We start from the raw sequence: 18,710 nt of genomic DNA, 5'->3' as shown, positions 1-18,710 counted from the left end.
CGTGACGCCGGAAGCCGGGACGAGGAGTCACTGCGGCTTCCTGCGAGGCCAAAGAAACACACACACTCTGGCTTCTCTTCATAACGTACAAGTCTTTCGCCTTTTACTAAAGACTTCCGTGGAGAGTGAGGCTAAGGAGTTGCACCTATTTTTTGGCAGGGTCTGCCGTCTGGCTGGGCCCTCTCCTCGTTGTTCAAAAGAAATAATAGAAGAAAGCGCGCAATTCCAGGGAGCTCCGCAGGCCTCTGAGGTACTGTGGGTGGGCGGAGATTTGAAGCGGCTCCCTCCCTGTGAGCCAAGTGAAAGAGCGCACCGTCACAAGCGAGAAGTGTCCCGAGAAGGCGGCTCAGCCAGGAACCCGCAGGAGGCCATCGCTTCTCGGCCTTTTGGCTAAGATCAAGTGTAGTATCTGTTCTTATCAGTTTAATATCTGATACGCCCCCGATTCGGGGGCAACGTATTAAACGCATTTTTAGAACAGGGAGCCGAATAAGGGGCTCGCTCCGTTCGCTCCACGCATCGACCCGGTATTGCAGCGCCTCCGGGAACGGTGCCCCCTTTGCTGACTTTGTGCAAAAGCAAGAAAGCCAAACAAGTTAAGGTCCGCCAAGCCAAGAGCCAGAAAGCAGCCTGAAGCCGTGAACGTCCTCTCCTGTCAAAGTGGAGCTCTGGAGCAGAGCAGGCGGGGCCTGAGATCTGCCGCTTCAGCCAAGCAAACAGGGCCTACCGTGACGCCGGAAGCCGGGACGAGGAGTCACTGCGGCTTCCTGCGAGGCCAAAGAAACACACACTCTGGCTTCTCTTCATAACGTACAAGTCTTTCGCCTTTTACTAAAGACTTCCGTGGAGAGTGAGGCTAAGGAGTTGCACCTATTTTTTTGGCAGGGTCTGCCGTCTGGCTGGGCCCTCTCCTCGTTGTTCAAAAGAAATAATAGAAGAAAGCGCGCAATTCCAGGGAGCTCCGCAGGCCTCTGAGGTACTGTGGGTGGGCGGAGATTTGAAGCGGCTCCCTCCCTGTGAGCCAAGGGAAAGAGCGCACCGTCACAAGCGAGAAGTGTCCCGAGAAGGCGGCTCAGCGAGGATCCCGCAGGACGCCATCGCTTCTCGGCCTTTTGGCTAAGATCAAGTGTAGTATCTGTTCTTATCAGTTTAATATCTGATACGCCTCCAATTCGGGGGCAACGTATTAAACGCATTTTTAGAACAGGGAGCCGAATAAGGGGCTCGCTCCGTTCGCTCCACGCATCGACCCGGTATTGCAGCGCCTCCGGGAACGGTGCCCCCTTTGCTGACTATGTGCAAAAGCAAGAGAGCCAAACAAGTTAAGGTCTGCCAAGCCAAGAGCCAGAAAGTAGCCTGAAGCCGCGAACGTCCTCTCCAGTCAAAGTGGAGCTCTGGAGCAGAGCAGGCGGGGCCTGAGATCTGCCGCTTCAGCCAAGCAAACAGGGCCTACCGTGACGCCGGAAGCCGGGACGAGGAGTCACTGCGGCTTCCTGCGAGGCCAAAGAAACACACACTCTGGCTTCTCTTCATAACGTACAAGTCTTTCGCCTTTTACTAAAGACTTCCATGGAGAGTGAGGCTAAGGAGTTGCACCTATTTTTTGGCAGGGTCTGCCGTCTGGCTGGGCCCTCTCCTCGTTGTTCAAAAGAAATAATAGAAGAAAGCGCGCAATTCCAGGGAGCTCCGCAGGCCTCTGAGGTACTGTGGGTGGGCGGAGATTTGAAGCGGCTCCCTCCCTGTGAGCCAAGGGAAAGAGCGCACCGTCACAAGCGAGAAGTGTCCCGAGAAGGCGGCTCAGCGAGGATCCCGCAGGACGCCATCGCTTCTCGGCCTTTTGGCTAAGATCAAGTGTAGTATCTGTTCTTATCAGTTTAATATCTGATACGCCCCCGATTCGGGGGCAACGTATTAAACGCATTTTTAGAACAGGGAGCCGAATAAGGGGCTCGCTCCGTTCGCTCCACGCATCGATCCGGTATTGCAGCGCCTCCGGGAACGGTGCCCCCTTTGCTGACTATGTGCAAAAGCAAGAAAGCCAAACAAGTTAAGGCCTGCCAAGCCAAGAGCCAGAAAGTAGCCTGAAGCCGCGAACGTCCTCTCCAGTCACCCCTCTCCTGTCAAAGTGGAGCTCTGGAGCAGAGCAGGCGGGGCCTGAGATCTGCCGCTTCAGCCAAGCAAACAGGGCCTACCGTGACGCCGGAAGCCGGGACGAGGAGTCACTGCGGCTTCCTGCGAGGCCAAAGAAACACACACTCTGGCTTCTCTTCATAACGTACAAGTCTTTCGCCTTTTACTAAAGACTTCCGTGGAGAGTGAGGCTAAGGAGTTGCACCTATTTTTTGGCAGGGTCTGCCGTCTGGCTGGGCCCTCTCCTCGTTGTTCAAAAGAAATAATAGAAGAAAGCGCGCAATTCCAGGGAGCTCCGCAGGCCTCTGAGGTACTGTGGGTGGGCGGAGATTTGAAGCGGCTCCCTCCCTGTGAGCCAAGGGAAAGAGCGCACCGTCACAAGCGAGAAGTGTCCCGAGAAGGCGGCTCAGCGAGGATCCCGCAGAACCCCATCGCTTCTCGGCCTTTTGGCTAAGATCAAGTGTAGTATCTGTTCTTATCAGTTTAATATCTGATACGCCCCCGATTCGGGGGCAACGTATTAAACGCATTTTTAGAACAGGGAGCCGAATAAGGGGCTCGCTCCGTTCGCTCCACGCATCGACCCGGTATTGCAGCGCCTCCGGGAACGGTGCCCCCTTTGCTGACTATGTGCAAAAGCAAGAGAGCCAAACAAGTTAAGGTCTGCCAAGCCAAGAGCCAGAAAGTAGCCTGAAGCCGCGAACGTCCTCTCCAGTCACCCCTCTCCTGTCAAAGTGGAGCTCTGGAGCAGAGCAGGCGGGGCCTGAGATCTGCCGCTTCAGCCAAGCAAACAGGGCCTACCGTGACGCCGGAAGCCGGGACGAGGAGTCACTGCGGCATCCTGCGAGGCCAAAGAAACACACACTCTGGCTTCTCTTCATAACGTACAAGTCTTTCGCCTTTTACTAAAGACTTCCGTGGAGAGTGAGGCTAAGGAGTTGCACCTATTTTTTGGCAGGGTCTGCCGTCTGGCTGGGCCCTCTCCTCGTTGTTCAAAAGAAATAATAGAAGAAAGCGCGCAATTCCAGGGAGCTCCGCAGGCCTCTGAGGTACTGTGGGTGGGCGGAGATTTGAAGCGGCTCCCTCCCTGTGAGCCAAGTGAAAGAGCGCACCGTCACAAGCGAGAAGTGTCCCGAGAAGGCGGCTCAGCGAGGATCCCGCAGGACCCCATCGCTTCTCGGCCTTTTGGCTAAGATCAAGTGTAGTATCTGTTCTTATCAGTTGCTGCCATCAAAGACGCCATTTGGACCTCCAGAAACTTGCTGGTAAGAAAGCACATGCAGATCCCCCCCGTGACTGCTCTCCGAATGGCGGCAGCAACAATAAAAGAGATCTGTGCTGCAAGTAGCAAGCCGTGGGAGCAGCCACAAAGAAGAATCGCCTCTGTGCCCATTCGGATGGAGGAGCCTTTGCCACACACAGGGAGGTCAAAGCAGCAACGGCCTGGCTCTCCGGGAGAGGCAGGTGGGAAGGAGCAAAGTGGTGAGGATCCCCCCTGAGCACCAGGAGCTTGTGAAGGGACGGGACGGTTTTTATAAATTGTTTTTTTATTGCTCCTCTGCACTTTCTTTTAAGGAGAGGGTGGGAAGAAATAAAAAGTAATCTTTTAAATTGTGTGGGAATTTGAATTTTATGAGATGACTGTGTTTGGTCTCTATGTTTGAGTGTCAATAAAAAAATTTTCGAAAGGAAAAACAAAAAAATCTGTTCTTATCAGTTTAATATCTGATACGCCCCCGATTCGGGGGCAACGTATTAAACGCATTTTTAGAACAGGGAGCCGAATAAGGGGCTCGCTCCGTTCGCTCCACGCATCGACCCGGTATTGCAGCGCCTCCGGGAACGGTGCCCACTTTGCTGACTTTGTGCAAAAGCAAGAGAGCCAAACAAGTTAAGGCCTGCCAAGCCAAGAGCCAGAAAGCAGCCTGAAGCCGCGAACGTCCTCTCCAGTCAAAGTGGAGCTCTGGAGCAGAGCAGGCGGGGCCTGAGATCTGCCGCTTCAGCCAAGCAAACAGGGCCTACCGTGACGCCGGAAGCCGGGACGAGGAGTCACTGCGGCTTCCTGCGAGGCCAAAGAAACACACACTCTGGCTTCTCTTCATAACGCACAAGTCTTTCGCCTTTTACTAAAGACTTCCGTGGAGAGTGAGGCTAAGGAGTTGCACCTATTTTTTTGGCAGGGTCTGCCGTCTGGCTGGGCCCTCTCCTCGTTGTTCAAAAGAAATAATAGAAGAAAGCGCGCAATTCCAGGGAGCTCCGCAGGCCTCTGAGGTACTGTGGGTGGGCGGAGATTTGAAGCGGCTCCCTCCCTGTGAGCCAAGTGAAAGAGCGCACCGTCACAAGCGAGAAGTGTCCCGAGAAGGCGGCTCAGCCAGGAACCCGCAGGAGGCCATCGCTTCTCGGCCTTTTGGCTAAGATCAAGTGTAGTATCTGTTCTTATCAGTTTAATATCTGATACGCCCCCGATTCGGGGGCAACGTATTAAACGCATTTTTAGAACAGGGAGCCGAATAAGGGGCTCGCTCCGTTCGCTCCACGCATCGACCCGGTATTGCAGCGCCTCCGGGAACGGTGCCCCCTTTGCTGACTTTGTGCAAAAGCAAGAAAGCCAAACAAGTTAAGGTCCGCCAAGCCAAGAGCCAGAAAGCAGCCTGAAGCCGTGAACGTCCTCTCCTGTCAAAGTGGAGCTCTGGAGCAGAGCAGGCGGGGCCTGAGATCTGCCGCTTCAGCCAAGCAAACAGGGCCTACCGTGACGCCGGAAGCCGGGACGAGGAGTCACTGCGGCTTCCTGCGAGGCCAAAGAAACACACACTCTGGCTTCTCTTCATAACGTACAAGTCTTTCGCCTTTTACTAAAGACTTCCGTGGAGAGTGAGGCTAAGGAGTTGCACCTATTTTTTGGCAGGGTCTGCCGTCTGGCTGGGCCCTCTCCTCGTTGTTCAAAAGAAATAATAGAAGAAAGCGCGCAATTCCAGGGAGCTCCGCAGGCCTCTGAGGTACTGTGGGTGGGCGGAGATTTGAAGCGGCTCCCTCCCTGTGAGCCAAGTGAAAGAGCGCACCGTCACAAGCGAGAAGTGTCCCGAGAAGGCGGCTCAGCGAGGATCCCGCAGGACCCCATCGCTTCTCGGCCTTTTGGCTAAGATCAAGTGTAGTATCTGTTCTTATCAGTTGCTGCCATCAAAGACGCCATTTGGACCTCCAGAAACTTGCTGGTAAGAAAGCACATGCAGATCCCCCCCGTGACTGCTCTCCGAATGGCGGCAGCAACAATAAAAGAGATCTGTGCTGCAAGTAGCAAGCCGTGGGAGCAGCCACAAAGAAGAATCGCCTCTGTGCCCATTCGGATGGAGGAGCCTTTGCCACACACAGGGAGGTCAAAGCAGCAACGGCCTGGCTCTCCGGGAGAGGCAGGTGGGAAGGAGCAAAGTGGTGAGGATCCCCCCTGAGCACCAGGAGCTTGTGAAGGGACGGGACGGTTTTTATAAATTGTTTTTTTATTGCTCCTCTGCACTTTCTTTTAAGGAGAGGGTGGGAAGAAATAAAAAGTAATCTTTTAAATTGTGTGGGAATTTGAATTTTATGAGATGACTGTGTTTGGTCTCTATGTTTGAGTGTCAATAAAAAAATTTTCGAAAGGAAAAACAAAAAAATCTGTTCTTATCAGTTTAATATCTGATACGCCCCCGATTCGGGGGCAACGTATTAAACGCATTTTTAGAACAGGGAGCCGAATAAGGGGCTCGCTCCGTTCGCTCCACGCATCGACCCGGTATTGCAGCGCCTCCGGGAACGGTGCCCACTTTGCTGACTTTGTGCAAAAGCAAGAGAGCCAAACAAGTTAAGGCCTGCCAAGCCAAGAGCCAGAAAGCAGCCTGAAGCCGCGAACGTCCTCTCCAGTCAAAGTGGAGCTCTGGAGCAGAGCAGGCGGGGCCTGAGATCTGCCGCTTCAGCCAAGCAAACAGGGCCTACCGTGACGCCGGAAGCCGGGACGAGGAGTCACTGCGGCTTCCTGCGAGGCCAAAGAAACACACACTCTGGCTTCTCTTCATAACGCACAAGTCTTTCGCCTTTTACTAAAGACTTCCGTGGAGAGTGAGGCTAAGGAGTTGCACCTATTTTTTTGGCAGGGTCTGCCGTCTGGCTGGGCCCTCTCCTCGTTGTTCAAAAGAAATAATAGAAGAAAGCGCGCAATTCCAGGGAGCTCCGCAGGCCTCTGAGGTACTGTGGGTGGGCGGAGATTTGAAGCGGCTCCCTCCCTGTGAGCCAAGTGAAAGAGCGCACCGTCACAAGCGAGAAGTGTCCCGAGAAGGCGGCTCAGCCAGGAACCCGCAGGAGGCCATCGCTTCTCGGCCTTTTGGCTAAGATCAAGTGTAGTATCTGTTCTTATCAGTTTAATATCTGATACGCCCCCGATTCGGGGGCAACGTATTAAACGCATTTTTAGAACAGGGAGCCGAATAAGGGGCTCGCTCCGTTCGCTCCACGCATCGACCCGGTATTGCAGCGCCTCCGGGAACGGTGCCCCCTTTGCTGACTTTGTGCAAAAGCAAGAAAGCCAAACAAGTTAAGGTCCGCCAAGCCAAGAGCCAGAAAGCAGCCTGAAGCCGTGAACGTCCTCTCCTGTCAAAGTGGAGCTCTGGAGCAGAGCAGGCGGGGCCTGAGATCTGCCGCTTCAGCCAAGCAAACAGGGCCTACCGTGACGCCGGAAGCCGGGACGAGGAGTCACTGCGGCTTCCTGCGAGGCCAAAGAAACACACACTCTGGCTTCTCTTCATAACGTACAAGTCTTTCGCCTTTTACTAAAGACTTCCGTGGAGAGTGAGGCTAAGGAGTTGCACCTATTTTTTTGGCAGGGTCTGCCGTCTGGCTGGGCCCTCTCCTCGTTGTTCAAAAGAAATAATAGAAGAAAGCGCGCAATTCCAGGGAGCTCCGCAGGCCTCTGAGGTACTGTGGGTGGGCGGAGATTTGAAGCGGCTCCCTCCCTGTGAGCCAAGGGAAAGAGCGCACCGTCACAAGCGAGAAGTGTCCCGAGAAGGCGGCTCAGCGAGGATCCCGCAGGAGGCCATCGCTTCTCGGCCTTTTGGCTAAGATCAAGTGTAGTATCTGTTCTTATCAGTTTAATATCTGATACGCCTCCAATTCGGGGGCAACGTATTAAACGCATTTTTAGAACAGGGAGCCGAATAAGGGGCTCGCTCCGTTCGCTCCACGCATCGACCCGGTATTGCAGCGCCTCCGGGAACGGTGCCCCCTTTGCTGACTATGTGCAAAAGCAAGAGAGCCAAACAAGTTAAGGTCTGCCAAGCCAAGAGCCAGAAAGTAGCCTGAAGCCGCGAACGTCCTCTCCAGTCAAAGTGGAGCTCTGGAGCAGAGCAGGCGGGGCCTGAGATCTGCCGCTTCAGCCAAGCAAACAGGGCCTACCGTGACGCCGGAAGCCGGGACGAGGAGTCACTGCGGCTTCCTGCGAGGCCAAAGAAACACACACTCTGGCTTCTCTTCATAACGTACAAGTCTTTCGCCTTTTACTAAAGACTTCCGTGGAGAGTGAGGCTAAGGAGTTGCACCTATTTTTTGGCAGGGTCTGCCGTCTGGCTGGGCCCTCTCCTCGTTGTTCAAAAGAAATAATAGAAGAAAGCGCGCAATTCCAGGGAGCTCCGCAGGCCTCTGAGGTACTGTGGGTGGGCGGAGATTTGAAGCGGCTCCCTCCCTGTGAGCCAAGGGAAAGAGCGCACCGTCACAAGCGAGAAGTGTCCCGAGAAGGCGGCTCAGCGAGGATCCCGCAGGACGCCATCGCTTCTCGGCCTTTTGGCTAAGATCAAGTGTAGTATCTGTTCTTATCAGTTTAATATCTGATACGCCCCCGATTCGGGGGCAACGTATTAAACGCATTTTTAGAACAGGGAGCCGAATAAGGGGCTCGCTCCGTTCGCTCCACGCATCGACCCGGTATTGCAGCGCCTCCGGGAACGGTGCCCACTTTGCTGACTTTGTGCAAAAGCAAGAGAGCCAAACAAGTTAAGGCCTGCCAAGCCAAGAGCCAGAAAGCAGCCTGAAGCCGCGAACGTCCTCTCCAGTCAAAGTGGAGCTCTGGAGCAGAGCAGGCGGGGCCTGAGATCTGCCGCTTCAGCCAAGCAAACAGGGCCTACCGTGACGCCGGAAGCCGGGACGAGGAGTCACTGCGGCTTCCTGCGAGGCCAAAGAAACACACACTCTGGCTTCTCTTCATAACGCACAAGTCTTTCGCCTTTTACTAAAGACTTCCGTGGAGAGTGAGGCTAAGGAGTTGCACCTATTTTTTTGGCAGGGTCTGCCGTCTGGCTGGGCCCTCTCCTCGTTGTTCAAAAGAAATAATAGAAGAAAGCGCGCAATTCCAGGGAGCTCCGCAGGCCTCTGAGGTACTGTGGGTGGGCGGAGATTTGAAGCGGCTCCCTCCCTGTGAGCCAAGTGAAAGAGCGCACCGTCACAAGCGAGAAGTGTCCCGAGAAGGCGGCTCAGCCAGGAACCCGCAGGAGGCCATCGCTTCTCGGCCTTTTGGCTAAGATCAAGTGTAGTATCTGTTCTTATCAGTTTAATATCTGATACGCCCCCGATTCGGGGGCAACGTATTAAACGCATTTTTAGAACAGGGAGCCGAATAAGGGGCTCGCTCCGTTCGCTCCACGCATCGACCCGGTATTGCAGCGCCTCCGGGAACGGTGCCCCCTTTGCTGACTTTGTGCAAAAGCAAGAAAGCCAAACAAGTTAAGGTCCGCCAAGCCAAGAGCCAGAAAGCAGCCTGAAGCCGTGAACGTCCTCTCCTGTCAAAGTGGAGCTCTGGAGCAGAGCAGGCGGGGCCTGAGATCTGCCGCTTCAGCCAAGCAAACAGGGCCTACCGTGACGCCGGAAGCCGGGACGAGGAGTCACTGCGGCTTCCTGCGAGGCCAAAGAAACACACACTCTGGCTTCTCTTCATAACGTACAAGTCTTTCGCCTTTTACTAAAGACTTCCGTGGAGAGTGAGGCTAAGGAGTTGCACCTATTTTTTTGGCAGGGTCTGCCGTCTGGCTGGGCCCTCTCCTCGTTGTTCAAAAGAAATAATAGAAGAAAGCGCGCAATTCCAGGGAGCTCCGCAGGCCTCTGAGGTACTGTGGGTGGGCGGAGATTTGAAGCGGCTCCCTCCCTGTGAGCCAAGGGAAAGAGCGCACCGTCACAAGCGAGAAGTGTCCCGAGAAGGCGGCTCAGCGAGGATCCCGCAGGAGGCCATCGCTTCTCGGCCTTTTGGCTAAGATCAAGTGTAGTATCTGTTCTTATCAGTTTAATATCTGATACGCCTCCAATTCGGGGGCAACGTATTAAACGCATTTTTAGAACAGGGAGCCGAATAAGGGGCTCGCTCCGTTCGCTCCACGCATCGACCCGGTATTGCAGCGCCTCCGGGAACGGTGCCCCCTTTGCTGACTATGTGCAAAAGCAAGAGAGCCAAACAAGTTAAGGTCTGCCAAGCCAAGAGCCAGAAAGTAGCCTGAAGCCGCGAACGTCCTCTCCAGTCAAAGTGGAGCTCTGGAGCAGAGCAGGCGGGGCCTGAGATCTGCCGCTTCAGCCAAGCAAACAGGGCCTACCGTGACGCCGGAAGCCGGGACGAGGAGTCACTGCGGCTTCCTGCGAGGCCAAAGAAACACACACTCTGGCTTCTCTTCATAACGTACAAGTCTTTCGCCTTTTACTAAAGACTTCCGTGGAGAGTGAGGCTAAGGAGTTGCACCTATTTTTTGGCAGGGTCTGCCGTCTGGCTGGGCCCTCTCCTCGTTGTTCAAAAGAAATAATAGAAGAAAGCGCGCAATTCCAGGGAGCTCCGCAGGCCTCTGAGGTACTGTGGGTGGGCGGAGATTTGAAGCGGCTCCCTCCCTGTGAGCCAAGGGAAAGAGCGCACCGTCACAAGCGAGAAGTGTCCCGAGAAGGCGGCTCAGCGAGGATCCCGCAGGACGCCATCGCTTCTCGGCCTTTTGGCTAAGATCAAGTGTAGTATCTGTTCTTATCAGTTTAATATCTGATACGCCCCCGATTCGGGGGCAACGTATTAAACGCATTTTTAGAACAGGGAGCCGAATAAGGGGCTCGCTCCGTTCGCTCCACGCATCGATCCGGTATTGCAGCGCCTCCGGGAACGGTGCCCCCTTTGCTGACTATGTGCAAAAGCAAGAAAGCCAAACAAGTTAAGGCCTGCCAAGCCAAGAGCCAGAAAGTAGCCTGAAGCCGCGAACGTCCTCTCCAGTCACCCCTCTCCTGTCAAAGTGGAGCTCTGGAGCAGAGCAGGCGGGGCCTGAGATCTGCCGCTTCAGCCAAGCAAACAGGGCCTACCGTGACGCCGGAAGCCGGGACGAGGAGTCACTGCGGCTTCCTGCGAGGCCAAAGAAACACACACTCTGGCTTCTCTTCATAACGTACAAGTCTTTCGCCTTTTACTAAAGACTTCCGTGGAGAGTGAGGCTAAGGAGTTGCACCTATTTTTTGGCAGGGTCTGCCGTCTGGCTGGGCCCTCTCCTCGTTGTTCAAAAGAAATAATAGAAGAAAGCGCGCAATTCCAGGGAGCTCCGCAGGCCTCTGAGGTACTGTGGGTGGGCGGAGATTTGAAGCGGCTCCCTCCCTGTGAGCCAAGGGAAAGAGCGCACCGTCACAAGCGAGAAGTGTCCCGAGAAGGCGGCTCAGCGAGGATCCCGCAGAACCCCATCGCTTCTCGGCCTTTTGGCTAAGATCAAGTGTAGTATCTGTTCTTATCAGTTTAATATCTGATACGCCCCCGATTCGGGGGCAACGTATTAAACGCATTTTTAGAACAGGGAGCCGAATAAGGGGCTCGCTCCGTTCGCTCCACGCATCGACCCGGTATTGCAGCGCCTCCGGGAACGGTGCCCCCTTTGCTGACTATGTGCAAAAGCAAGAGAGCCAAACAAGTTAAGGTCTGCCAAGCCAAGAGCCAGAAAGTAGCCTGAAGCCGCGAACGTCCTCTCCAGTCACCCCTCTCCTGTCAAAGTGGAGCTCTGGAGCAGAGCAGGCGGGGCCTGAGATCTGCCGCTTCAGCCAAGCAAACAGGGCCTACCGTGACGCCGGAAGCCGGGACGAGGAGTCACTGCGGCATCCTGCGAGGCCAAAGAAACACACACTCTGGCTTCTCTTCATAACGTACAAGTCTTTCGCCTTTTACTAAAGACTTCCGTGGAGAGTGAGGCTAAGGAGTTGCACCTATTTTTTGGCAGGGTCTGCCGTCTGGCTGGGCCCTCTCCTCGTTGTTCAAAAGAAATAATAGAAGAAAGCGCGCAATTCCAGGGAGCTCCGCAGGCCTCTGAGGTACTGTGGGTGGGCGGAGATTTGAAGCGGCTCCCTCCCTGTGAGCCAAGTGAAAGAGCGCACCGTCACAAGCGAGAAGTGTCCCGAGAAGGCGGCTCAGCCAGGAACCCGCAGGAGGCCATCGCTTCTCGGCCTTTTGGCTAAGATCAAGTGTAGTATCTGTTCTTATCAGTTTAATATCTGATACGCCCCCGATTCGGGGGCAACGTATTAAACGCATTTTTAGAACAGGGAGCCGAATAAGGGGCTCGCTCCGTTCGCTCCACGCATCGACCCGGTATTGCAGCGCCTCCGGGAACGGTGCCCCCTTTGCTGACTTTGTGCAAAAGCAAGAAAGCCAAACAAGTTAAGGTCCGCCAAGCCAAGAGCCAGAAAGCAGCCTGAAGCCGTGAACGTCCTCTCCTGTCAAAGTGGAGCTCTGGAGCAGAGCAGGCGGGGCCTGAGATCTGCCGCTTCAGCCAAGCAAACAGGGCCTACCGTGACGCCGGAAGCCGGGACGAGGAGTCACTGCGGCTTCCTGCGAGGCCAAAGAAACACACACTCTGGCTTCTCTTCATAACGTACAAGTCTTTCGCCTTTTACTAAAGACTTCCGTGGAGAGTGAGGCTAAGGAGTTGCACCTATTTTTTTGGCAGGGTCTGCCGTCTGGCTGGGCCCTCTCCTCGTTGTTCAAAAGAAATAATAGAAGAAAGCGCGCAATTCCAGGGAGCTCCGCAGGCCTCTGAGGTACTGTGGGTGGGCGGAGATTTGAAGCGGCTCCCTCCCTGTGAGCCAAGGGAAAGAGCGCACCGTCACAAGCGAGAAGTGTCCCGAGAAGGCGGCTCAGCGAGGATCCCGCAGGAGGCCATCGCTTCTCGGCCTTTTGGCTAAGATCAAGTGTAGTATCTGTTCTTATCAGTTTAATATCTGATACGCCTCCAATTCGGGGGCAACGTATTAAACGCATTTTTAGAACAGGGAGCCGAATAAGGGGCTCGCTCCGTTCGCTCCACGCATCGACCCGGTATTGCAGCGCCTCCGGGAACGGTGCCCCCTTTGCTGACTATGTGCAAAAGCAAGAGAGCCAAACAAGTTAAGGTCTGCCAAGCCAAGAGCCAGAAAGTAGCCTGAAGCCGCGAACGTCCTCTCCAGTCAAAGTGGAGCTCTGGAGCAGAGCAGGCGGGGCCTGAGATCTGCCGCTTCAGCCAAGCAAACAGGGCCTACCGTGACGCCGGAAGCCGGGACGAGGAGTCACTGCGGCTTCCTGCGAGGCCAAAGAAACACACACTCTGGCTTCTCTTCATAACGTACAAGTCTTTCGCCTTTTACTAAAGACTTCCGTGGAGAGTGAGGCTAAGGAGTTGCACCTATTTTTTGGCAGGGTCTGCCGTCTGGCTGGGCCCTCTCCTCGTTGTTCAAAAGAAATAATAGAAGAAAGCGCGCAATTCCAGGGAGCTCCGCAGGCCTCTGAGGTACTGTGGGTGGGCGGAGATTTGAAGCGGCTCCCTCCCTGTGAGCCAAGGGAAAGAGCGCACCGTCACAAGCGAGAAGTGTCCCGAGAAGGCGGCTCAGCGAGGATCCCGCAGGACGCCATCGCTTCTCGGCCTTTTGGCTAAGATCAAGTGTAGTATCTGTTCTTATCAGTTTAATATCTGATACGCCCCCGATTCGGGGGCAACGTATTAAACGCATTTTTAGAACAGGGAGCCGAATAAGGGGCTCGCTCCGTTCGCTCCACGCATCGATCCGGTATTGCAGCGCCTCCGGGAACGGTGCCCCCTTTGCTGACTATGTGCAAAAGCAAGAAAGCCAAACAAGTTAAGGCCTGCCAAGCCAAGAGCCAGAAAGTAGCCTGAAGCCGCGAACGTCCTCTCCAGTCACCCCTCTCCTGTCAAAGTGGAGCTCTGGAGCAGAGCAGGCGGGGCCTGAGATCTGCCGCTTCAGCCAAGCAAACAGGGCCTACCGTGACGCCGGAAGCCGGGACGAGGAGTCACTGCGGCTTCCTGCGAGGCCAAAGAAACACACACTCTGGCTTCTCTTCATAACGTACAAGTCTTTCGCCTTTTACTAAAGACTTCCGTGGAGAGTGAGGCTAAGGAGTTGCACCTATTTTTTGGCAGGGTCTGCCGTCTGGCTGGGCCCTCTCCTCGTTGTTCAAAAGAAATAATAGAAGAAAGCGCGCAATTCCAGGGAGCTCCGCAGGCCTCTGAGGTACTGTGGGTGGGCGGAGATTTGAAGCGGCTCCCTCCCTGTGAGCCAAGGGAAAGAGCGCACCGTCACAAGCGAGAAGTGTCCCGAGAAGGCGGCTCAGCGAGGATCCCGCAGAACCCCATCGCTTCTCGGCCTTTTGGCTAAGATCAAGTGTAGTATCTGTTCTTATCAGTTTAATATCTGATACGCCCCGGATTCGGGGGCAACGTATTAAACGCATTTTTAGAACAGGGAGCCGAATAAGGGGCTCGCTCCGTTCGCTCCACGCATCGACCCGGTATTGCAGCGCCTCCGGGAACGGTGCCCCCTTTGCTGACTATGTGCAAAAGCAAGAGAGCCAAACAAGTTAAGGTCTGCCAAGCCAAGAGCCAGAAAGTAGCCTGAAGCCGCGAACGTCCTCTCCAGTCACCCCTCTCCTGTCAAAGTGGAGCTCTGGAGCAGAGCAGGCGGGGCCTGAGATCTGCCGCTTCAGCCAAGCAAACAGGGCCTACCGTGACGCCGGAAGCCGGGACGAGGAGTCACTGCGGCATCCTGCGAGGCCAAAGAAACACACACTCTGGCTTCTCTTCATAACGTACAAGTCTTTCGCCTTTTACTAAAGACTTCCGTGGAGAGTGAGGCTAAGGAGTTGCACCTATTTTTTGGCAGGGTCTGCCGTCTGGCTGGGCCCTCTCCTCGTTGTTCAAAAGAAATAATAGAAGAAAGCGCGCAATTCCAGGGAGCTCCGCAGGCCTCTGAGGTACTGTGGGTGGGCGGAGATTTGAAGCGGCTCCCTCCCTGTGAGCCAAGTGAAAGAGCGCACCGTCACAAGCGAGAAGTGTCCCGAGAAGGCGGCTCAGCGAGGATCCCGCAGGACCCCATCGCTTCTCGGCCTTTTGGCTAAGATCAAGTGTAGTATCTGTTCTTATCAGTTGCTGCCATCAAAGACGCCATTTGGACCTCCAGAAACTTGCTGGTAAGAAAGCACATGCAGATCCCCCCCGTGACTGCTCTCCGAATGGCGGCAGCAACAATAAAAGAGATCTGTGCTGCAAGTAGCAAGCCGTGGGAGCAGCCACAAAGAAGAATCGCCTCTGTGCCCATTCGGATGGAGGAGCCTTTGCCACACACAGGGAGGTCAAAGCAGCAACGGCCTGGCTCTCCGGGAGAGGCAGGTGGGAAGGAGCAAAGTGGTGAGGATCCCCCCTGAGCACCAGGAGCTTGTGAAGGGACGGGACGGTTTTTATAAATTGTTTTTTTATTGCTCCTCTGCACTTTCTTTTAAGGAGAGGGTGGGAAGAAATAAAAAGTAATCTTTTAAATTGTGTGGGAATTTGAATTTTATGAGATGACTGTGTTTGGTCTCTATGTTTGAGTGTCAATAAAAAAATTTTCGAAAGGAAAAACAAAAAAATCTGTTCTTATCAGTTTAATATCTGATACGCCCCCGATTCGGGGGCAACGTATTAAACGCATTTTTAGAACAGGGAGCCGAATAAGGGGCTCGCTCCGTTCGCTCCACGCATCGACCCGGTATTGCAGCGCCTCCGGGAACGGTGCCCACTTTGCTGACTTTGTGCAAAAGCAAGAGAGCCAAACAAGTTAAGGCCTGCCAAGCCAAGAGCCAGAAAGCAGCCTGAAGCCGCGAACGTCCTCTCCAGTCAAAGTGGAGCTCTGGAGCAGAGCAGGCGGGGCCTGAGATCTGCCGCTTCAGCCAAGCAAACAGGGCCTACCGTGACGCCGGAAGCCGGGACGAGGAGTCACTGCGGCTTCCTGCGAGGCCAAAGAAACACACACTCTGGCTTCTCTTCATAACGCACAAGTCTTTCGCCTTTTACTAAAGACTTCCGTGGAGAGTGAGGCTAAGGAGTTGCACCTATTTTTTTGGCAGGGTCTGCCGTCTGGCTGGGCCCTCTCCTCGTTGTTCAAAAGAAATAATAGAAGAAAGCGCGCAATTCCAGGGAGCTCCGCAGGCCTCTGAGGTACTGTGGGTGGGCGGAGATTTGAAGCGGCTCCCTCCCTGTGAGCCAAGGGAAAGAGCGCACCGTCACAAGCGAGAAGTGTCCCGAGAAGGCGGCTCAGCGAGGATCCCGCAGGACGCCATCGCTTCTCGGCCTTTTGGCTAAGATCAAGTGTAGTATCTGTTCTTATCAGTTTAATATCTGATACGCCTCCAATTCGGGGGCAACGTATTAAACGCATTTTTAGAACAGGGAGCCGAATAAGGGGCTCGCTCCGTTCGCTCCACGCATCGACCCGGTATTGCAGCGCCTCCGGGAACGGTGCCCCCTTTGCTGACTATGTGCAAAAGCAAGAGAGCCAAACAAGTTAAGGTCTGCCAAGCCAAGAGCCAGAAAGTAGCCTGAAGCCGCGAACGTCCTCTCCAGTCAAAGTGGAGCTCTGGAGCAGAGCAGGCGGGGCCTGAGATCTGCCGCTTCAGCCAAGCAAACAGGGCCTACCGTGACGCCGGAAGCCGGGACGAGGAGTCACTGCGGCTTCCTGCGAGGCCAAAGAAACACACACTCTGGCTTCTCTTCATAACGTACAAGTCTTTCGCCTTTTACTAAAGACTTCCGTGGAGAGTGAGGCTAAGGAGTTGCACCTATTTTTTGGCAGGGTCTGCCGTCTGGCTGGGCCCTCTCCTCGTTGTTCAAAAGAAATAATAGAAGAAAGCGCGCAATTCCAGGGAGCTCCGCAGGCCTCTGAGGTACTGTGGGTGGGCGGAGATTTGAAGCGGCTCCCTCCCTGTGAGCCAAGGGAAAGAGCGCACCGTCACAAGCGAGAAGTGTCCCGAGAAGGCGGCTCAGCGAGGATCCCGCAGGACGCCATCGCTTCTCGGCCTTTTGGCTAAGATCAAGTGTAGTATCTGTTCTTATCAGTTTAATATCTGATACGCCCCCGATTCGGGGGCAAGGTATTAAACGCATTTTTAGAACAGGGAGCCGAATAAGGGGCTCGCTCCGTTCGCTCCACGCATCGATCCGGTATTGCAGCGCCTCCGGGAACGGTGCCCCCTTTGCTGACTATGTGCAAAAGCAAGAAAGCCAAACAAGTTAAGGCCTGCCAAGTAAAGAGCCAGAAAGTAGCCTGAAGCCGCGAACGTCCTCTCCAGTCACCCCTCTCCTGTCAAAGTGGAGCTCTGGAGCAGAGCAGGCGGGGCCTGAGATCTGCCGCTTCAGCCAAGCAAACAGGGCCTACCGTGACGCCGGAAGCCGGGACGAGGAGTCACTGCGGCTTCCTGCGAGGCCAAAGAAACACACACTCTGGCTTCTCTTCATAACGTACAAGTCTTTCGCCTTTTACTAAAGACTTCCGTGGAGAGTGAGGCTAAGGAGTTGCACCTATTTTTTGGCAGGGTCTGCCGTCTGGCTGGGCCCTCTCCTCGTTGTTCAAAAGAAATAATAGAAGAAAGCGCGCAATTCCAGGGAGCTCCGCAGGCCTCTGAGGTACTGTGGGTGGGCGGAGATTTGAAGCGGCTCCCTCCCTGTGAGCCAAGGGAAAGAGCGCACCGTCACAAGCGAGAAGTGTCCCGAGAAGGCGGCTCAGCGAGGATCCCGCAGGACCCCATCGCTTCTCGGCCTTTTGGCTAAGATCAAGTGTAGTATCTGTTCTTATCAGTTTAATATCTGATACGCCCCCGATTCGGGGGCAACGTATTAAACGCATTTTTAGAACAGGGAGCCGAATAAGGGGCTCGCTCCGTTCGCTCCACGCATCGACCCGGTATTGCAGCGCCTCCGGGAACGGTGCCCCCTTTGCTGACTATGTGCAAAAGCAAGAGAGCCAAACAAGTTAAGGTCTGCCAAGCCAAGAGCCAGAAAGTAGCCTGAAGCCGCGAACGTCCTCTCCAGTCACCCCTCTCCTGTCAAAGTGGAGCTCTGGAGCAGAGCAGGCGGGGCCTGAGATCTGCCGCTTCAGCCAAGCAAACAGGGCCTACCGTGACGCCGGAAGCCGGGACGAGGAGTCACTGCGGCTTCCTGCGAGGCCAAAGAAACACACACTCTGGCTTCTCTTCATAACGTACAAGTCTTTCGCCTTTTACTAAAGACTTCCGTGGAGAGTGAGGCTAAGGAGTTGCACCTATTTTTTGGCAGGGTCTGCCGTCTGGCTGGGCCCTCTCCTCGTTGTTCAAAAGAAATAATAGAAGAAAGCGCGCAATTCCAGGGAGCTCCGCAGGCCTCTGAGGTACTGTGGGTGGGCGGAGATTTGAAGCGGCTCCCTCCCTGTGAGCCAAGTGAAAGAGCGCACCGTCACAAGCGAGAAGTGTCCCGAGAAGGCGGCTCAGCGAGGATCCCGCAGGACCCCATCGCTTCTCGGCCTTTTGGCTAAGATCAAGTGTAGTATCTGTTCTTATCAGTTGCTGCCATCAAAGACGCCATTTGGACCTCCAGAAACTTGCTGGTAAGAAAGCACATGCAGATCCCCCCCGTGACTGCTCTCCGAATGGCGGCAGCAACAATAAAAGAGATCTGTGCTGCAAGTAGCAAGCCGTGGGAGCAGCCACAAAGAAGAATCGCCTCTGTGCCCATTCGGATGGAGGAGCCTTTGCCACACACAGGGAGGTCAAAGCAGCAACGACCTGGCTCTCCGGGAGAGGCAGGTGGGAAGGAGCAAAGTGGTGAGGATCCCCCCTGAGCACCAGGAGCTTGTGAAGGGACGGGACGGTTTTTATAAATTGTTTTTTTATTGCTCCTCTGCACTTTCTTTTAAGGAGAGGGTGGGAAGAAATAAAAAGTAATCTTTTAAATTGTGTGGGAATTTGAATTTTATGAGATGACTGTGTTTGGTCTCTATGTTTGAGTGTCAATAAAAAATTTTTCGAAAGGAAAAAAAAAAAAATCTGTTCTTATCAGTTTAATATCTGATACGCCCCCGATTCGGGGGCAACGTATTAAACGCATTTTTAGAACAGGGAGCCGAATAAGGGGCTCGCTCCGTTCGCTCCACGCATCGACCCGGTATTGCAGCGCCTCCGGGAACGGTGCCCACTTTGCTGACTTTGTGCAAAAGCAAGAGAGCCAAACAAGTTAAGGCCTGCCAAGCCAAGAGCCAGAAAGCAGCCTGAAGCCGCGAACGTCCTCTCCAGT

The 18,710-nt window shown here is 54.5% G+C and overlaps 46 non-coding genes and 4 pseudogenes across 46 annotated transcripts; all 50 read left to right on the top strand.

Moving 5' to 3' along the window:
- The first annotated feature begins 62 nt into the window (after window positions 1-62).
- LOC134641881 (U5 spliceosomal RNA) lies at window positions 63-176 on the top strand. Its single transcript, XR_010095621.1, has one exon. It is a non-coding gene; the product is annotated as a U5 spliceosomal RNA (small nuclear RNA).
- A 194-nt stretch (window positions 177-370) lies between these two features.
- On the top strand, window positions 371-561 carry LOC134642377 (U2 spliceosomal RNA). Its single transcript, XR_010096100.1, has one exon. It is a non-coding gene; the product is annotated as a U2 spliceosomal RNA (small nuclear RNA).
- A 226-nt stretch (window positions 562-787) lies between these two features.
- On the top strand, window positions 788-902 carry LOC134642015 (U5 spliceosomal RNA). The gene has a single exon (XR_010095752.1). It is a non-coding gene; the product is annotated as a U5 spliceosomal RNA (small nuclear RNA).
- Window positions 903-1,096: 194 nt separating this feature from the next.
- On the top strand, window positions 1,097-1,287 carry LOC134642359 (U2 spliceosomal RNA). The gene has a single exon (XR_010096083.1). It is a non-coding gene; the product is annotated as a U2 spliceosomal RNA (small nuclear RNA).
- Window positions 1,288-1,513: 226 nt separating this feature from the next.
- On the top strand, window positions 1,514-1,627 carry LOC134642106 (U5 spliceosomal RNA). Its single transcript, XR_010095840.1, has one exon. It is a non-coding gene; the product is annotated as a U5 spliceosomal RNA (small nuclear RNA).
- Window positions 1,628-1,821: 194 nt separating this feature from the next.
- Window positions 1,822-2,012, top strand: LOC134642316 (U2 spliceosomal RNA). The gene has a single exon (XR_010096041.1). It is a non-coding gene; the product is annotated as a U2 spliceosomal RNA (small nuclear RNA).
- A 240-nt stretch (window positions 2,013-2,252) lies between these two features.
- Window positions 2,253-2,366, top strand: LOC134641879 (U5 spliceosomal RNA). Its single transcript, XR_010095619.1, has one exon. It is a non-coding gene; the product is annotated as a U5 spliceosomal RNA (small nuclear RNA).
- Window positions 2,367-2,560: 194 nt separating this feature from the next.
- LOC134642365 (U2 spliceosomal RNA) lies at window positions 2,561-2,751 on the top strand. Its single transcript, XR_010096089.1, has one exon. It is a non-coding gene; the product is annotated as a U2 spliceosomal RNA (small nuclear RNA).
- A 240-nt stretch (window positions 2,752-2,991) lies between these two features.
- On the top strand, window positions 2,992-3,105 carry LOC134641877 (U5 spliceosomal RNA). Its single transcript, XR_010095618.1, has one exon. It is a non-coding gene; the product is annotated as a U5 spliceosomal RNA (small nuclear RNA).
- Window positions 3,106-3,299: 194 nt separating this feature from the next.
- On the top strand, window positions 3,300-3,420 carry LOC134642443 (U2 spliceosomal RNA; annotated as a pseudogene).
- Window positions 3,421-3,804: 384 nt separating this feature from the next.
- On the top strand, window positions 3,805-3,986 carry LOC134642423 (U2 spliceosomal RNA). The gene has a single exon (XR_010096144.1). It is a non-coding gene; the product is annotated as a U2 spliceosomal RNA (small nuclear RNA).
- A 226-nt stretch (window positions 3,987-4,212) lies between these two features.
- Window positions 4,213-4,327, top strand: LOC134642029 (U5 spliceosomal RNA). Its single transcript, XR_010095766.1, has one exon. It is a non-coding gene; the product is annotated as a U5 spliceosomal RNA (small nuclear RNA).
- Window positions 4,328-4,521: 194 nt separating this feature from the next.
- LOC134642354 (U2 spliceosomal RNA) lies at window positions 4,522-4,712 on the top strand. Its single transcript, XR_010096078.1, has one exon. It is a non-coding gene; the product is annotated as a U2 spliceosomal RNA (small nuclear RNA).
- A 226-nt stretch (window positions 4,713-4,938) lies between these two features.
- On the top strand, window positions 4,939-5,052 carry LOC134641876 (U5 spliceosomal RNA). Its single transcript, XR_010095617.1, has one exon. It is a non-coding gene; the product is annotated as a U5 spliceosomal RNA (small nuclear RNA).
- A 194-nt stretch (window positions 5,053-5,246) lies between these two features.
- Window positions 5,247-5,367, top strand: LOC134642441 (U2 spliceosomal RNA; annotated as a pseudogene).
- A 384-nt stretch (window positions 5,368-5,751) lies between these two features.
- LOC134642421 (U2 spliceosomal RNA) lies at window positions 5,752-5,933 on the top strand. Its single transcript, XR_010096142.1, has one exon. It is a non-coding gene; the product is annotated as a U2 spliceosomal RNA (small nuclear RNA).
- Window positions 5,934-6,159: 226 nt separating this feature from the next.
- On the top strand, window positions 6,160-6,274 carry LOC134642028 (U5 spliceosomal RNA). The gene has a single exon (XR_010095765.1). It is a non-coding gene; the product is annotated as a U5 spliceosomal RNA (small nuclear RNA).
- Window positions 6,275-6,468: 194 nt separating this feature from the next.
- LOC134642342 (U2 spliceosomal RNA) lies at window positions 6,469-6,659 on the top strand. Its single transcript, XR_010096067.1, has one exon. It is a non-coding gene; the product is annotated as a U2 spliceosomal RNA (small nuclear RNA).
- Window positions 6,660-6,885: 226 nt separating this feature from the next.
- On the top strand, window positions 6,886-7,000 carry LOC134642014 (U5 spliceosomal RNA). Its single transcript, XR_010095751.1, has one exon. It is a non-coding gene; the product is annotated as a U5 spliceosomal RNA (small nuclear RNA).
- Window positions 7,001-7,194: 194 nt separating this feature from the next.
- On the top strand, window positions 7,195-7,385 carry LOC134642358 (U2 spliceosomal RNA). The gene has a single exon (XR_010096082.1). It is a non-coding gene; the product is annotated as a U2 spliceosomal RNA (small nuclear RNA).
- A 226-nt stretch (window positions 7,386-7,611) lies between these two features.
- LOC134641875 (U5 spliceosomal RNA) lies at window positions 7,612-7,725 on the top strand. The gene has a single exon (XR_010095616.1). It is a non-coding gene; the product is annotated as a U5 spliceosomal RNA (small nuclear RNA).
- Window positions 7,726-7,919: 194 nt separating this feature from the next.
- LOC134642306 (U2 spliceosomal RNA) lies at window positions 7,920-8,110 on the top strand. The gene has a single exon (XR_010096031.1). It is a non-coding gene; the product is annotated as a U2 spliceosomal RNA (small nuclear RNA).
- A 226-nt stretch (window positions 8,111-8,336) lies between these two features.
- On the top strand, window positions 8,337-8,451 carry LOC134642027 (U5 spliceosomal RNA). The gene has a single exon (XR_010095764.1). It is a non-coding gene; the product is annotated as a U5 spliceosomal RNA (small nuclear RNA).
- Window positions 8,452-8,645: 194 nt separating this feature from the next.
- On the top strand, window positions 8,646-8,836 carry LOC134642331 (U2 spliceosomal RNA). Its single transcript, XR_010096056.1, has one exon. It is a non-coding gene; the product is annotated as a U2 spliceosomal RNA (small nuclear RNA).
- Window positions 8,837-9,062: 226 nt separating this feature from the next.
- Window positions 9,063-9,177, top strand: LOC134642012 (U5 spliceosomal RNA). The gene has a single exon (XR_010095749.1). It is a non-coding gene; the product is annotated as a U5 spliceosomal RNA (small nuclear RNA).
- Window positions 9,178-9,371: 194 nt separating this feature from the next.
- On the top strand, window positions 9,372-9,562 carry LOC134642357 (U2 spliceosomal RNA). The gene has a single exon (XR_010096081.1). It is a non-coding gene; the product is annotated as a U2 spliceosomal RNA (small nuclear RNA).
- Window positions 9,563-9,788: 226 nt separating this feature from the next.
- LOC134641874 (U5 spliceosomal RNA) lies at window positions 9,789-9,902 on the top strand. The gene has a single exon (XR_010095615.1). It is a non-coding gene; the product is annotated as a U5 spliceosomal RNA (small nuclear RNA).
- A 194-nt stretch (window positions 9,903-10,096) lies between these two features.
- Window positions 10,097-10,287, top strand: LOC134642315 (U2 spliceosomal RNA). Its single transcript, XR_010096040.1, has one exon. It is a non-coding gene; the product is annotated as a U2 spliceosomal RNA (small nuclear RNA).
- A 240-nt stretch (window positions 10,288-10,527) lies between these two features.
- Window positions 10,528-10,641, top strand: LOC134641873 (U5 spliceosomal RNA). The gene has a single exon (XR_010095614.1). It is a non-coding gene; the product is annotated as a U5 spliceosomal RNA (small nuclear RNA).
- Window positions 10,642-10,835: 194 nt separating this feature from the next.
- Window positions 10,836-11,026, top strand: LOC134642319 (U2 spliceosomal RNA). The gene has a single exon (XR_010096044.1). It is a non-coding gene; the product is annotated as a U2 spliceosomal RNA (small nuclear RNA).
- A 240-nt stretch (window positions 11,027-11,266) lies between these two features.
- LOC134641872 (U5 spliceosomal RNA) lies at window positions 11,267-11,380 on the top strand. The gene has a single exon (XR_010095613.1). It is a non-coding gene; the product is annotated as a U5 spliceosomal RNA (small nuclear RNA).
- Window positions 11,381-11,574: 194 nt separating this feature from the next.
- Window positions 11,575-11,765, top strand: LOC134642308 (U2 spliceosomal RNA). The gene has a single exon (XR_010096033.1). It is a non-coding gene; the product is annotated as a U2 spliceosomal RNA (small nuclear RNA).
- A 226-nt stretch (window positions 11,766-11,991) lies between these two features.
- On the top strand, window positions 11,992-12,106 carry LOC134642011 (U5 spliceosomal RNA). Its single transcript, XR_010095748.1, has one exon. It is a non-coding gene; the product is annotated as a U5 spliceosomal RNA (small nuclear RNA).
- A 194-nt stretch (window positions 12,107-12,300) lies between these two features.
- On the top strand, window positions 12,301-12,491 carry LOC134642356 (U2 spliceosomal RNA). Its single transcript, XR_010096080.1, has one exon. It is a non-coding gene; the product is annotated as a U2 spliceosomal RNA (small nuclear RNA).
- A 226-nt stretch (window positions 12,492-12,717) lies between these two features.
- On the top strand, window positions 12,718-12,831 carry LOC134641871 (U5 spliceosomal RNA). Its single transcript, XR_010095612.1, has one exon. It is a non-coding gene; the product is annotated as a U5 spliceosomal RNA (small nuclear RNA).
- Window positions 12,832-13,025: 194 nt separating this feature from the next.
- LOC134642314 (U2 spliceosomal RNA) lies at window positions 13,026-13,216 on the top strand. The gene has a single exon (XR_010096039.1). It is a non-coding gene; the product is annotated as a U2 spliceosomal RNA (small nuclear RNA).
- A 240-nt stretch (window positions 13,217-13,456) lies between these two features.
- On the top strand, window positions 13,457-13,570 carry LOC134641870 (U5 spliceosomal RNA). The gene has a single exon (XR_010095611.1). It is a non-coding gene; the product is annotated as a U5 spliceosomal RNA (small nuclear RNA).
- Window positions 13,571-13,764: 194 nt separating this feature from the next.
- On the top strand, window positions 13,765-13,955 carry LOC134642373 (U2 spliceosomal RNA). Its single transcript, XR_010096096.1, has one exon. It is a non-coding gene; the product is annotated as a U2 spliceosomal RNA (small nuclear RNA).
- A 240-nt stretch (window positions 13,956-14,195) lies between these two features.
- Window positions 14,196-14,309, top strand: LOC134641869 (U5 spliceosomal RNA). Its single transcript, XR_010095610.1, has one exon. It is a non-coding gene; the product is annotated as a U5 spliceosomal RNA (small nuclear RNA).
- Window positions 14,310-14,503: 194 nt separating this feature from the next.
- On the top strand, window positions 14,504-14,624 carry LOC134642440 (U2 spliceosomal RNA; annotated as a pseudogene).
- Window positions 14,625-15,008: 384 nt separating this feature from the next.
- On the top strand, window positions 15,009-15,190 carry LOC134642420 (U2 spliceosomal RNA). Its single transcript, XR_010096141.1, has one exon. It is a non-coding gene; the product is annotated as a U2 spliceosomal RNA (small nuclear RNA).
- A 226-nt stretch (window positions 15,191-15,416) lies between these two features.
- On the top strand, window positions 15,417-15,531 carry LOC134642026 (U5 spliceosomal RNA). Its single transcript, XR_010095763.1, has one exon. It is a non-coding gene; the product is annotated as a U5 spliceosomal RNA (small nuclear RNA).
- Window positions 15,532-15,725: 194 nt separating this feature from the next.
- On the top strand, window positions 15,726-15,916 carry LOC134642355 (U2 spliceosomal RNA). The gene has a single exon (XR_010096079.1). It is a non-coding gene; the product is annotated as a U2 spliceosomal RNA (small nuclear RNA).
- Window positions 15,917-16,142: 226 nt separating this feature from the next.
- On the top strand, window positions 16,143-16,256 carry LOC134641867 (U5 spliceosomal RNA). Its single transcript, XR_010095608.1, has one exon. It is a non-coding gene; the product is annotated as a U5 spliceosomal RNA (small nuclear RNA).
- Window positions 16,257-16,450: 194 nt separating this feature from the next.
- On the top strand, window positions 16,451-16,641 carry LOC134642313 (U2 spliceosomal RNA). The gene has a single exon (XR_010096038.1). It is a non-coding gene; the product is annotated as a U2 spliceosomal RNA (small nuclear RNA).
- A 240-nt stretch (window positions 16,642-16,881) lies between these two features.
- LOC134641866 (U5 spliceosomal RNA) lies at window positions 16,882-16,995 on the top strand. Its single transcript, XR_010095607.1, has one exon. It is a non-coding gene; the product is annotated as a U5 spliceosomal RNA (small nuclear RNA).
- A 194-nt stretch (window positions 16,996-17,189) lies between these two features.
- Window positions 17,190-17,380, top strand: LOC134642296 (U2 spliceosomal RNA). Its single transcript, XR_010096022.1, has one exon. It is a non-coding gene; the product is annotated as a U2 spliceosomal RNA (small nuclear RNA).
- Window positions 17,381-17,620: 240 nt separating this feature from the next.
- LOC134641865 (U5 spliceosomal RNA) lies at window positions 17,621-17,734 on the top strand. Its single transcript, XR_010095606.1, has one exon. It is a non-coding gene; the product is annotated as a U5 spliceosomal RNA (small nuclear RNA).
- Window positions 17,735-17,928: 194 nt separating this feature from the next.
- Window positions 17,929-18,049, top strand: LOC134642438 (U2 spliceosomal RNA; annotated as a pseudogene).
- A 384-nt stretch (window positions 18,050-18,433) lies between these two features.
- Window positions 18,434-18,615, top strand: LOC134642426 (U2 spliceosomal RNA). Its single transcript, XR_010096145.1, has one exon. It is a non-coding gene; the product is annotated as a U2 spliceosomal RNA (small nuclear RNA).
- The last annotated feature ends 95 nt before the right edge of the window (window positions 18,616-18,710 follow it).

Source organism: Pelmatolapia mariae, linkage group LG14 (genome assembly GCF_036321145.2).
Source record: "Pelmatolapia mariae isolate MD_Pm_ZW linkage group LG14, Pm_UMD_F_2, whole genome shotgun sequence".
NCBI classification, from domain to species: Eukaryota; Metazoa; Chordata; class Actinopteri; order Cichliformes; family Cichlidae; genus Pelmatolapia; species Pelmatolapia mariae.
Note: the sequence above shows the minus strand (reverse complement) of the source record. Positions and strands in the feature narration are given on the sequence as shown.